A 13,886-nucleotide genomic window follows, 5' to 3' on the forward strand; every position below is an offset into this window, starting at 1 on the left:
TATTGGAGCTCCAAAATTGAACACAGGCTTTTCTATATCATTTTTTGGGGGGCCGCTGTCAAGGACAAGCATTGTTATAAAGTTGACTGCAGAGAGGCCTTTCTCGGGAAAAACAATGGGAGGAAAGAAAACCCAAAATGATTGTTGCAGGCACTTAATTTCCAAGCAACTGCCAGAAGAAAACATGGACCTCTTTCGTAGAACAAAGCTCTACTGCATACAGGCTTAACACATCATGCGAGTAAGAGATGAGGGAAAAGACCATCTGGTGCCTATTCTCCACCGGGGGACCAAAAGCTTCTGGAACATTCTACTCCACCAATGCACACATACACGAACTAGAATAGCAACAGCCTTTGGTGATCAGAAGGCCAGCAACAACTTGGAGACAAGCTACCTTCTCCTTCCAGGAATAACTGTTTCCGAAATGATGAAGGACAAGATGGTCAGCCAGGTGAAAAAAAGGTGATGGGAGGTTCGCACCCCACCCCTCCAAACAGCAGTTGCAACTTGCTCCCATCCCATATTTACTGAGGGCAATAGCTCTTTTGGACAAGTTCACCAAATTTTGAAGAAAAGTCTCTCTCCTCCTTTGTTTTATAAACACACACACACACACACACAAAATCCTGCAATAAAAATAGAACGAGAACACAACCATGATAATAAATTGTGCAAAAGTTTGGTATATACTACCACAGTTGCAAATAAGATCGAGGCCTATTACTGCACTTCCAGCAAAACTCAGTAGTGTTGTTATAAATTAGAGAGAGAGAGAGAGAGAGAGAGAGAGAGAGAGAGAATATATCATCAGGGCATTCACTTTATACCAATTTTCCTTTAAAGTGGGAGCTAAAGCAAGGGAACATCAAAGAACTTCATCATGGAAGGTATTTCAAGGATCCTCAATCATCACAACTTGCAAATCCTCCATGCATTTGTAGTTCAGCAGCTCTGTATCAAATATTGTTCCCTTTCGAATAGAAAGCTTCCAATATTTGTGTAAACTGACTTTGAAACAGAGTAGGCTTTAAACCAAATCTCAAAGCATCAGAAGAAAAGAAGGAAACCTGACGGCAATAAACCATATTAGTCATCTGAGAATATCCTTTGTCCTAAATCTGGGCCTTGGCATCCTCAGGCAGTTGTCAGCTGGTCTCTACTGCTGCCGTTTACCATGGGCACTCCTTTAAAATGATTTTTCTTCAGGTCAAATACTTTGGACAGCATTGGACAGCCTACCTGCAATTTTAATGCCCGGGGTGGCACAGCTGTGGCAGAACACCAGTCGTTACAACCATAAACGCTCTTTTATTCCAACCCAGTCATTCCCCTAGAATGTCATCTAGTAAATATTGAGAGGGCCTGGTCTTGAAAGTCATAGGACAGATCATTCCTTTCCTGGTCCCTAAAAGCTATTCTTGGGGAGGGTGCTGAGCCACAAGGGATCCTGAGTCAGTCTTATGGGCTCCTTTCCAATCTGCTGCTTCCAGATGCTCTGTTGCTATTTCTGCAGTCGACATATACCCCCATCAGAAGGGATCTTTATATAGCATTCGGAACAGTGCCCTTGATGAGTGAAAAAGGTGCATTGGCCACTTTTTCCAGAGGCTTGGGAAATTAGGTTCCAGAATTGCTTTGGTTTAGAACAGTGTTTTGGTTCAGAGTATTGCTTCCCATGGACGACGGCTGTACCAATATTGCCAATTTAGGTACCATATTTTTCGCTCTATATGACGCAGCAAATGTGTATAGGAAATGTGTGTGCTTCCTACCGAGCGAATACAGGCTCCTTGGCTTCAGCGATAGCAACATGAAGCCTCCGAAGCGCAGAGGGAGCGCTCCCTCCGCACTCCAAAGGCTACGCGTTGCTTTCGCTGAAGCCTGGAGAGCGAGAGGGGTTGGTGCCCATCAAAAGTCTTACCTCTCACTGCCATGAAATCTAGGAACACTCCCCACATGGATCGCAGCATTGCAAATTTCCTCACCTCTGTCATTGGCTGTTGCTAGCAAGTACCTACTGGAAATATCACAAAATGAGATGGCCCATGTGGAGAGTTATGGCTCGGAGAGGGATGATTTGTCATGTGGACGCCAATTGCAGCAGTACACCTGTCACAAACATGGCATATATTCTGGCTCCGTGAAAGACTATAATCTTTAGTTATCTTGATTAATAGCCATTAATGGCTCAGCTAGTAGCCAATATTTTCTTCCCATGATTTTTCTGGAACAACGTTTCCGTTTTTCGGTTCCATTCGTCTTCATTTTTATCCAGTTTCCCTTCACAATATGCCCACAATACTCAGGTTATTTACTATTTAATAGTTGAATGTGAACCACAGGCCGTTGGGTGCTGGGATACAGCCTTTGCCATGAAACAGGAATGTTTGCTTAAACTGGAATGGCATGAACCTATCTTAAATCAAAATACGTCCTATCTGAAATGGGATTTCAGCAATGAAATGCAGTTAGCTTCCAGCTGTGAGATACGTCTGTGTTTGCTTTTGTCTACTGGAGTCCCATCTGTAGGGAGCAACAATGAGATATCCGAGAAACGTACAAGGAATGTGCTAAAGCCTCTTGATTTGTGTCCTTGGGAAGACTTGCACGGGCTAGCTTACTATATATTTCAGCTCAGGTCCCTCATTGTCCTGCTGTCTGGCCTTTCAGAAGCCATCAATTCCTTTAGATTACATGTCAAGAGAGAGTCTGTTTTACAAGTAACAAATAGGCCCAGCAGGAAAAGGAATGAGTAGTAGATACTGCCCCTGTCTGGTATCACTGGAGGCCTTACACACAGAGAGATAACTATGCACAAGGGGAAACACTGATAGTTAAAGAACGACGCAACAAACAATCCAATGTTGAATCAACAGGTATCCCCTTCCTTAGTGATATGGAAGTTACTACAGACTCACCAAAAGCAAACACCACAGTTATTTTTTCTATCTACACCACAGTCTAAAACCCCTTTACGTCGATTCTCTTCCCCTGAGGTAATATTTGAGAATCTTCACTATTTTCTTTATACTGTAAACTAATTGTGAACTCATTCCTCAAGTGTGGATCCTTGTGTAGTCGGAAATGCAGCATCCACACACACAAGGAAGAAGTAGGCTTTCTCTCTCTCTCTTTAAGTGATATATCTGTATACCTTTCCAATGCTACAATTCTAAAGGCAAAAGGTAAAGGACTCCTGGATGGTTATGTCCAGTCCAAGGCGACTATGGGGTTGTGGCGTTCATCTTGCTTTCAGGCTAAGGGAGTCGGCGTTTGTCCACAGACAGCTTTCCAGGTCATGTGGCCAGCATGACTAAACTGCTTCTGGCGCAATGGGACATCATAATGGAAACCAGAGCACATGGAAACGCCGTTTACCTTCCTCCAGGGGCAGTACCTATTTATCTACTTGCACTGCTGTGCTTTCGAATTGCTAGGTTGGCAGGAGCTGGAACAGAGCAATGGAGAATCACTCTGTTGCGGGGATTTGAACTGCTGACCTTCTGATCGGCAAGTCCAAGAGGCTTAGTGGTTTAGATCACAGTGTAACCCACATCAATTCTACAATCCCTTGTGAACTACGCAAAAAAAAGCCTGGATCTGTCAAGTCATTTCTGGAAGATATGATTACATCTTACTAAGATTAAATCACTGAAGAAGACCTGAATTGTCAAAACACACTTGGCAAGCTGACATTTTCAGCCCATGTTGTTTATACTTTTGGACACTAAGGTGTTGCATGTTTGCTAGTGAAATAATTTGTTAAGCATTTATAAGCTTTGGGACTTTTGTCCTAGGCTGGACTGTTTTATGACTAATGGTTGCTTTGACTAGGATTTAAAAATACCTTTTCCATTATATGCAGGTGTTTTTTTAAGCTGGAATTCGCTGGAAATCCATTCTGGCACCTCTCAGGTGGGCACCATTGCTATGATAAGAGAACAAGGGAGGCATTCATGGTGAGTTCCAGCACCTCTTTTCTAGATTGATTATATAATTTGAATAAATCTTTTTATTATTTATGCTTATGCATTGATCATTTATTGTATTTTAGTGTTCTGTTGGAAGTGGCCCAGAATGGCTGGGGAAACCCAGCCAGATGGGCGGGGTATAAATAAATAACAGTGGTACCTCAGGTTAAGTCCTTAATTCGTTCTGGAGGTCCGTTCTTAACCTGAAACTGTTCTTAACCTGAAGCACCACTTTAGCTAATGGGGCCTCCCACTGCTGCCGCGCTGCCGGAGCACAATTTCTTTTCTCATCCTGAAGCAAAGTTCTTAACCTGAAGCACTATTTCTGGGTCTGAGTCTGTAACCTGAAGCATATGTAACCTGAAGTGTATGTAACCTGAGGTACCACTGTATTATTATTATTATTATTATTATTAGGTGGTTAGGCCAAATGTCAGTTTTCTGCTTGTAGCTACCCTGATTCTCAGAAGTACTAGGCATCACTGGGGATATTTTTCACAAATTGCAAACATTCCTGTAACCTAAACAGAACAAAATTTACACAGCATGCATCTTAATAATTCTGCTTCTTAACCCCTTGCACAAACATATACTGAACCTTTTTTCTGTATCTTTGTCTCATAACGAGACAGCTACCTGAGAACAAATAGGAATATAATTTATTTATAGTTCATGCACCATCAATAAAAAGTTGCAAAAGGAGAAGTATAAATGATTCTTAAAAGAGGGCAGTATCAGAAAGCAATCATAGTCTAAGGAACACTGAAACATTTAGAATTTTGCAACTTGCCTAGTACTTAAAAAAATTGATCCCCTCCAATAAACCACATCAGGAGAAACTCTAGGGATCATCCTGGGAAGAACTGCATTGTGGAATATATTTCTCTAGCTTCTTGATAAAAACTGCATTTAAAAAGAAAACCAACTTCTTCTCTTTATTATTTTGAGGACACTGTTTGTTATTTACAGGAAGTGTGTTAGATCTGCCCTCTACAATGCCCTCTCCCAGGAAAACCTAGACTGTCCTCTCATTAAAGTACTTTTTGTATAGTTTTACTGCACTGAAAGTTTTGATTTTATTAATGATGCAATTATCCTCAGACCGGAACTGTCATCATATTAGGCGGCTGCTGAAAGAATTGCACTGGCTGCTGTCTTGAGCCATGTGGCAACAGTCTTGGCAGGGTTATTTTTTTATTATTATTAAATTTGTACACTGCCCTTCATTCATAGATCTCAGGGCTGGTCTGAGGGGGAAGAGGAATGGGATGAGATTGTGGAACTCGATCTTCCGTAGCTTGGGAGGTGCTGATCTGGACACTCGGGAGGGACCAAGCAGGTTGTCAAGAGAAAACCTGACCTCAGTGAGAGCAGATGTTCTGAATGAGGAGAAGGAGAGGTCTGGTTTGGCCTTGGACCCACCTCTTGTTAGCAAAGTAACACCCGGTGCCAATGAGGCACTTAAGCCTAAGTCAGATAGTGAGCTGGCCGTATCAAATCTGCAGGATGCAATTGGGTAAGCAGGGGATGATGAGGTCTTTTCTGTCATCCATCTCTAGCCATTAAGACAGACTAAGCTATGGCTATGACTCAAAGAGTCCCTGTGAATTCTAGTGTCACAGATTTGTAGAGTTGGAAGGGATCCCAAAGGAACATCTAAGTCCAACCCCCTACAATGCAGGAATATCAACTAAAGCATTCAACAACTTCTTGTTCTGCATTGGGTCATGTTTTGGAAGCGACTCCAAGGCTGCGGACAAGTTCTGAAGCTCTCTGGATTAGGATCTATAAATCTGAATTAACTAACAGCTGAAAATATTAAACTGGATACACCACTGACTGATTTCTGATTCCGTGCCTAAGTGTTTCTAAGCAATCCACAAGGCATTTAATTCAGAGTAATCCCACAGGCTTCCAATCTGTAGATTTTCAGTGAGACAACTCTGGAATAAAGGGTTTATAGTTTTATGCCATTTAGAAGTAACACTTTTGCAATCACGGGCTCCCTCTGGAATATGACATTTAATGATCTCCCCAGTGAATTTGGAGCACAAGTCATAATTAAGATTCCCTTGCATATCTGGGTAATGTTAACCATGAGGGGGCAATTTTGGGAGGGAAATAGCAAAGATCTCAGTAAATGGCAAGCAATGATAACATGGATTTAAAGAGAGACACAAAAATTTAGTGTTGCAATCCTATCACAATAACTTGCCAGTATGTATTTCCTTTCACGTGCTTATTAAAAGTCATATATTGCTTGTCACTGCAGGGACACCAGAAAAATAATTACAGAAAATGAAAAATGGAAGTCATTGCACCCAACGCACACCCATACATTTAAAAACAACCGCTTGTTTGTGTCTAACATTATTTTTAAAAAACAACAACCAGGAAGGTTAGAAGTTAATCCAATAAGCACACAAGAATTTGCAAGCTTTAGAAACCATGCAACATTTCCCTTAAATAAACTGCAAACCCACATCATCTACAGAGAAATGTAATTTATATTAATGAAGGGGGCAAGAACGCCCAGGGCTTTTCAAGAGATTGCTCTGGTACCAATTTTAATGATCTGGCTTGCATGAAGAGGATTTTGAACATTTTAGTGGTTCAGGATGCTTAAATGAAATAGCTTTTTAATTGTAAAGAATCAACTTAGAATCATACAGTAGATTTACATCTTAAAGCCATAATGCAGCTTCTAAGTAGGACTCAGCTACAGATGCTTCAACACAAACAGTAATATCTCAGGCTGCATAGACACTACATATGTTTGAGGCACATTATCCCCCTTAAATAATTCTGTTTGTTTGTTAAAGGTTGCTGGGGACTGTAACTCTGTGAAGTGACCTACAGTACCCAGAATTCTTTGCAGGGGCATATGTGCTTTGAATGTGTTTTAAAGGTAAAAAGTGGGTATGCAGTTTCACTGTGTCATCTGATGATATTTTGACTCAAAAAGGTGTCCTACCAACACCCCCTCCAAGCCTAGTAGGAAATATGCACAGTTCCACCTAAGAACCACCACACCCCACTCTTTCCCCTTAGTGCTGGCACACACAAAATGGCTGACAACTGAAAGCGATTTTGAATGATGTCGCTCTCCATGGTGTCTGTCTCTATGCCGCAAGCTTGCTAGTTTACAGCACCTTAACATGTGACTTGGGGCTTTTCTCTAAACTATCACCACCTTTCACATTTTTTATGGAATTAAAGAAGCCTGACAAAGCAGTGCGCCCCCTTCTGAACGAGAGTTACCGGTAAGTTGTAGAAAAAGTTTTTGCTTCTGTGAAAGTCTGTTTTGTGTGATCTTTTTCTTGTCTTTAAAAATGAATCCATTTAGTCTAGGATTTAGTAGGACCTTTGAGATAAATTTCATTATATGCTCTTTCTGGAGTCCTGATACTCTGGCAGATCAATCATAGCCTTTAGGCTGGAATTCAAATTCTACCTCCACCATGAACATGCTACATTGGCAAATTATGTTTAATACCTTGGCTTATTAAGACCAAATATGTAGGTATATTCAAACAGGGCTACCAAACTGTGATCCCAGACATTCACTTCTGCCAAAAAGGTAAGAGAGATCTTTTTATACACCATGGTCGCAGCAAGAGTTCTCATTGCGGCAAATTGGAAGAATGACAAAGTTCCATCAAGATCAGATTGGATTAAAAAACTGGTTGAATATGAGGAACTAGATACCATGTCAGAAAAAAATAAATAAATAAATCAAAACAGGTATTTATTTCAAAATGGGAAGTCTTTAAAATCTATTCGAAAAATAACAATTGTAGTTTAAGGTCAGTTGCAGCATTTGAATAATTTCAGTAGCAGTCTCAAGTATGATGTAAAATCTAAGATAGATCAAAGATTATTAAACTCTAACAAAACTTGTTATGTTAAGGCAGTGAACAAATAATGAGAATTTGAAGTAAGGAGTAGACAGGAAGTCTGGTTGACAGAAAAAAGACCATTTTTATTTCAAGGTTAGGAGATTACTAGTTGATGTATCACTTCTTTTTTGCTTTGTGGTGATGGATATTTCTTTTCTTTTTCTGTTTGGTGTGTTGAAGTGAAAGATAATAAAAAACAACAACAACAACCACACTTCTGCCATCAATCCAGTATGCAACTTACTTTTATCTCATCCCATCTGCAGTATGGGGGTGTTAATAAGGAATGAAAGGTACTTTGAACACTCCAAAACACTACAGCCTATGAAGTGGATTCCTGTTTATCTGTTTACCTACACAGGGACTCAGGTGGGCTCTGCAGAAGCCGTGTAAGCAGTGGCTCTTGAGTATGTTGAATGAATGCTCAAAGATCTGGCAAGAACCCTCAGTGTGGAAGAATTCTAAAATCAATGTGTACTGGTTAGCCAGATCAACGTAAGAACAGATAGAAGCCATGAGATAATGAGGATGTTTGAGGAATTGGATCTTTGCAAATTCTCGTAAAAACTGACTGAAACTCCTGCACTAAGATGTGGGTTGGGACTTGAGTTATCCAGCAGTTTCTGCAGTTCCCAAACATTTCAAGCAAGTTATTGGCTCAGAATGGAAGACCTGAAAATATATGTTTCTAAAGGTGTTTTTTTTTTCCTATTCAAGACATGCATTTTAAAATGTATTTTGAGAGAAAACTCATTTAGAAATCATATTTTTCATGGGAATTAAAAGAAAAAGAAACTGCAGGTTAAAATCAGACAGAATGAGTGCATGTGAAAGTTACGTGAAAACAGATTGCTTGTTCAACCCGACTCCAACGTGCTAAATTTCTCTTCTTTAAGAGAAACAAACAGCAGCAAAAAAACCCATCATCAAATATAAATCCTAAAAACTGCAGATGATTAAAAGAAACACTTAACGAATGCTTCACCATTGACTGATCCAATGCAACAGTGATAAGTAAATAAAACATCACCTCCCAAGCAATTACCCTGGATTCAAAATCCATTAATTTCCTGTCCTTCTCCTCTTATGACAAAATACACTTCACTGACATTTACACAGTGCTAGAGGAAATAAACCTGGTATGTGCCACACACTTTCCCTTCTTTATTTTTTGCAAGCATTCAATAAGGGCCATGTATTTAAAATCCCCGTCATGCATCCTGCAGAGAACTTAAAGCCAGCGCCCTGCTCTGTATATTTTAGAAGGCACAAAATCAGATGACCTTGAATATACAAAAAAGCAAAGTGTAGAAGAAATGGAAGCTCAAAAAGGTAATTCAAGGTAACACAAATACTGCAGGCAGCTGCCTTAATGCTTCACTTTAAGGGTTTGTGCTGTAGTTGTGGATGGTTTCCAAAAACGTCCTGTGTATTATTTGGCAATACCTTCCCTGAAACAGGAAGCTTAGCCTGAATAGCAACATACACCAGAGGTGCGTGGCCATCAAAATATTTAGCCCACAACATGTATGCAGCTGAGATTTTTTGTTGAAGAAGAAAAAAAAAGAAATTCAAAACCATTTGCTTCTGCTTTTGAAATTCTTCATGCCAAAGAATTCCAATTACTTCACAATCACAAGGTCACCCTTTGTTAGTTCCAGTTAAATTGATTTCAACATCAGAGTAGAGGGTAAAATTGCGGGTTAGCTCTTCGAAGCTCATTTTAGAAAGGTTTCAAGTACAGCAAGTACGTATCCTCACAAATGCATATCGGATCTGGAAATAAAAATAGACAGAGGTGTGTGCATATGAATGGCGACCACACTGTGACTTAAGTCACAGATGCTCACCAAACTGAGATGGTCTCCTATCAGCACCCACCCAAATCCCTTACTCCCATAAGCTGAAGAAATGCTCACCCCATGTCATTATGCCACCTGGTTGTGAGAATGCTATTCTAGGCTGCGCTGACAGACGTCTAGTGTCCAGATCAAGGGAAGTAATAGTCCCACTCTATTATGCCTTGACCAGAGCACACCTGAAGTACAGTGGTACCTCTGGTTGCAAACGGGATCTGTTCCGGAGGCCCGTTCACAACATGAAAAGAACACAACCCGCGTCTGCGCACGCGCGGGTTGGGATTTGCCGCTTCTGCGCATGCACGTGACATCATTTTGCACATCTGCTGTCAATGTATGATGTGGTTCTGACCAGGGTCTCTCCCAGCCCTGAAGCCCTACATAGCCAGACTATGAACCCCTGGTCTCAGTTTGCCTTCTTGGTAGTGGCACCCACCCTGTGGAACCTCTTCCCATCAGATGTCAAGGGAATAAACAACTATCTGACTTTTGCAAGACATCTGAAGGCAACCCTATTTAGGAAAGTTTTTAATGTCTAATGTTTTATTCTATTTTTAATGTTTTGTTGGAAGCCACCCAGATTGGCTGGGGAAACCCAGTCAGATGGCCGGGGTATACATAATAAACTACCACTACTACTACTGCAGTGAGGTGCAATATATTTCTATTAACTATTTCTATTAACTTAATGACGTGCATATATACATATCAATCAACACAAGCAAATTTGCACCTTTTTTGGGGGGAAAAGGACACTTTGTTTATGTCCCCCAAATCTGGAACAAGCTCCAAAGGATGTGGAGCAAAGCTGCTGGAAACCTTGAGTTTGGGGGCTGAATCCACGTGACCACACTGGTCAGATAAGGAGTGAGGAGTAGGAGTTTGTTGTTCACTTAACTGAGGATGAAAACATGAAAGCAGAAGTGGTGTGTGTGTGTGTGTTCCCAGCAGGAAAGGCTGGCAAAGTTCTTCTTCAGTCATGCATTTCATGGATTAGAGATGAAGGCATTTTTTAGCCATCAAAAGACCACCAGGCCTTAAAAGGACAGCCTGCAACTCTTGCATTTCTGCTGAACTGCTAAATGCTATTTTTATGCTGTTGCTTTTTGTTACTTGATGGGTGTCACCTGAAGGTGAAATGCACATCTCTTCTGAGAAGCTAGAAGGAGAGAGTGCAGGATGGTAAGCAAAAAGGCAGAGTTTGCATGGTAGGCCTACAGTAAGATTGTTCTCCAGAGACGTTGCCCCAACCCCTTCAGGGTGGGTTACTGGAAATTCTGGGTAAAACGATGGGAGCCTGAATTTTCAGTGTTCCTTCTTGTATGAAGTACATCTGTGGTATTATTTTTCCCATGCTCCCCAAAATGGAACTCTATCCAGAGTTGGCTCAGCATGAGGCTCCAAAATTTACTTCAAGGGATTTAATTTCTAAAATGCGAAGAAAACAAAGCAGTCATCAAACAATTTTTTCTGGGGCTGTGAAAATTGTTGATACACATGCAGAAAATCTAATTACCACTGAACATGCAATTGGCAACCAGTATTTCCAGTTCCATATGTTGTTGTTGTTGTTGTTATATTTCTTACCTTTCTTCCCCAAAGGGAGTCCAGGGCGACTCACAGTAATAACATTGCATAAAAACAATTTTAAACAGCACTGAAGCATATAAACTAACAGTGGCTCTTATGACTATAAATATATTTTCAGAGTTGTGATTGTGGTGGCATTTATACTTAACTTTGTAGGTATGAACCTAAAACGTAACATGAAAGGAGGTTCCAAATACAATCTGCTACAGTATTAGTTTTGCCAAGCTGCATTTATGTCATGCAGTGCTCTCTGGTACTCCCTCCTGAAATGTCCTATGGGGAATTACCTGTGATTAATATATAAAATTAAAATATGGCCATAACATGCATTTGGTGGTTATAAATTCCCTTACTTCCGAGTGCCTGGTCGGTCAACATAGCACTGTGAAACCTTTAAGTCATTCCTGAAGTAGTTCTATGGGCTTTTGTGAGGTGACTGTACAGAAAGTAGTTGGAGAACTGCACCTCAAATATCTTAAGAATGACAGCATTCATTTGCTGGACCCAATTTTTGCATATAATGAAAGGGAGGAGGAGAGTTGAATTTCAGGAAAAGCAAAAGACTTTTGAAGAAACATTAATTTGCTTTGTCTTGCTTCTTGTGCTTTTCAAAATGTGGAATAAATAAAATTAGCAAACTAAACACAGTGGTGGGGTAGGGGGTCCTGATGTTTTGCATTTCATGTGCTGGTTGGGGCTGATAGAAGCTGACATCTAGTGGGCCCCAGTTTAGCAAAGGCTGGCCTAAGGGACACAATCTTAAACACAATTAGTAGGGAACTTAATGCAGTGTGTAAACATGGACAGAAGGACCTGTTGATGGAGTGTGGCCAACGCTTTTAGGGCCACAATCCTATGCATAATTCACATAAGGGGAAATGTCCTGTAACAAAACAGAACCTTCCTTCAAGTAAACATGCATAGAATTGTGCTGTAAGCTATTCAAGATACATTTTATAGTTGATCTTTAAAACAAAGAAAGATTTAATTTCTTCTTCTTTCTTCTGTCTTTGACTTTATGAGAATGGAGCAAAAAAACCAGTGTTGGGTGGGAAATTAAAATAGGAAGCAATATTTTGCAGGTTGCCCTGAGGACATAATCTTTGCTTTAAAAAACACTGAAATATTATCCAGCAAGCTTTGCTCAACAACGCCATTCCCTCAAATACCAATGTCACCTGTAACACCACATTATGTTGATCAACAGAGGTTCAACATGACATTTCTTCAAGATGCTCCTTGCAATTTTATTAAGGGACCAATTTATGGGGGGAAAGCCTTACAACCAACTGTTATGGGGCAGAAATGGGGCAGAGCCACTAGGATAGCTTTCCCAGAGATGGGTTGCTATTGCTTATAGGGAGGAAGAAGGATGAGGTGGCAGAAAGGTTGGCATGGTACAAATGCATCAGTCTGATGCTCCTGCTGGCATGTTTGCAACCTGCCAACCTCAGCTCCCTCCACAACTCACCTGCTGAGAAGGTAGACTAGCATCTCTGCCCCACCCAGCAACCAGCTACCACAGATGGAAGCAATCTGAAAGCATGCACCGGTTTTGAGAAGCACTTGTGAATATCAGATCTGGCTTGAGAAACCTCTTGAAACCTTGCACCTCAGCTATAAAACTCATGCTTTCTGCCATGAACACTTTAACTGATTTGGTAAATGACTGCTAGAAACTCACAGACACAGGATTTTCTTTCAGACTTGTGATTTGGCCCAGGAGGATGCTAAAGACAAAACGGAAAATAACTCAGGTGTGCAACAGAACCTGGAAGCTGCCTTATACTACTTCAGACTTCTGGTCTATGTAGCTCGATACTGTCTACACAGCTCCCCAGAGTTTCAGACTGGTGATGTTCCCATTGCTTTCTGGAGATTCCAGGGATTTAATCTGTGGGCTTCTGTATGCAAATGAGATGCTATAGCACTGAGCTACCAACTTGATTGTGCAGACAAGATCACGATCAGCATTTACCTACAATTTCTACTGTTCTATTCTCTCAAGCTTGCTCAGTCATTCTCTATATTCTCAAAGATTCATTTTTAGCACCATGACTTTCAGTGTTAATTCTGTGCGTGCTTACTCCGAAAGTAAGACTCGCTTATTTTGAATGGGGAAAACTTTCAGGTAAGCATGCACAGAACCGCAGCCTTTATGCTTCCTCTTCAGCCAAATGTGCATTATTAAGTTTGCAGAAGGAGCAAAGCCTTGACATGACAAAGGAAGAAACATCTGCAGCTCAATAAATTTTCCATTATGCACATATAAATATTTTATCATTCATTCAGTGCTAATTGTGTACACGCACATTTGCATGTGGTGATATTTATCTTAGGTGCAAAGATTTTTATGATGTTTAAATTAAAACACACAAAGTGTCTATCTCCCCAGGCCACACCTCCAGCTCTCCTTGAATGTTTTTGCCTGGCTGAAATGGGTCCTTGAACTCTGTTAGTTCTTCTTGGCTGCTTACATGAAGGATAGAGAGGCATGTATGTTTGTGTATGTAGAAACTATTCTACTGCAAAAACCATAGAAAGCTGAGGTGAAGTGGGATAGC

General features: G+C 40.7%; 1 protein-coding gene and 1 long non-coding RNA gene across 3 annotated transcripts in view; one reads left to right on the forward strand and one right to left on the reverse strand.

The window, feature by feature from the left end:
• The window catches only part of PPM1L (protein phosphatase, Mg2+/Mn2+ dependent 1L), a 171,991-nt gene that overhangs the window by 97,629 nt on the left and 60,476 nt on the right, over nt 1-13,886 (reverse strand). The gene's annotated exons all lie outside the window — the stretch shown is intronic.
• The window catches only part of LOC310845187, a 43,810-nt gene that overhangs the window by 23,900 nt on the left and 6,024 nt on the right, over nt 1-13,886 (forward strand). The window contains exon 2 of the long non-coding RNA XR_014564557.1: nt 3,869-3,962. This is a non-coding gene — a long non-coding RNA (uncharacterized lncRNA). The remainder of the gene's footprint in view (nt 1-3,868; nt 3,963-13,886) is intronic.

Source organism: Podarcis gaigeae (genome assembly GCF_964106915.1).
Source record: "Podarcis gaigeae genome assembly, chromosome: 5".
In the NCBI taxonomy this organism is placed as follows: Eukaryota; Metazoa; Chordata; class Lepidosauria; order Squamata; family Lacertidae; genus Podarcis; species Podarcis gaigeae.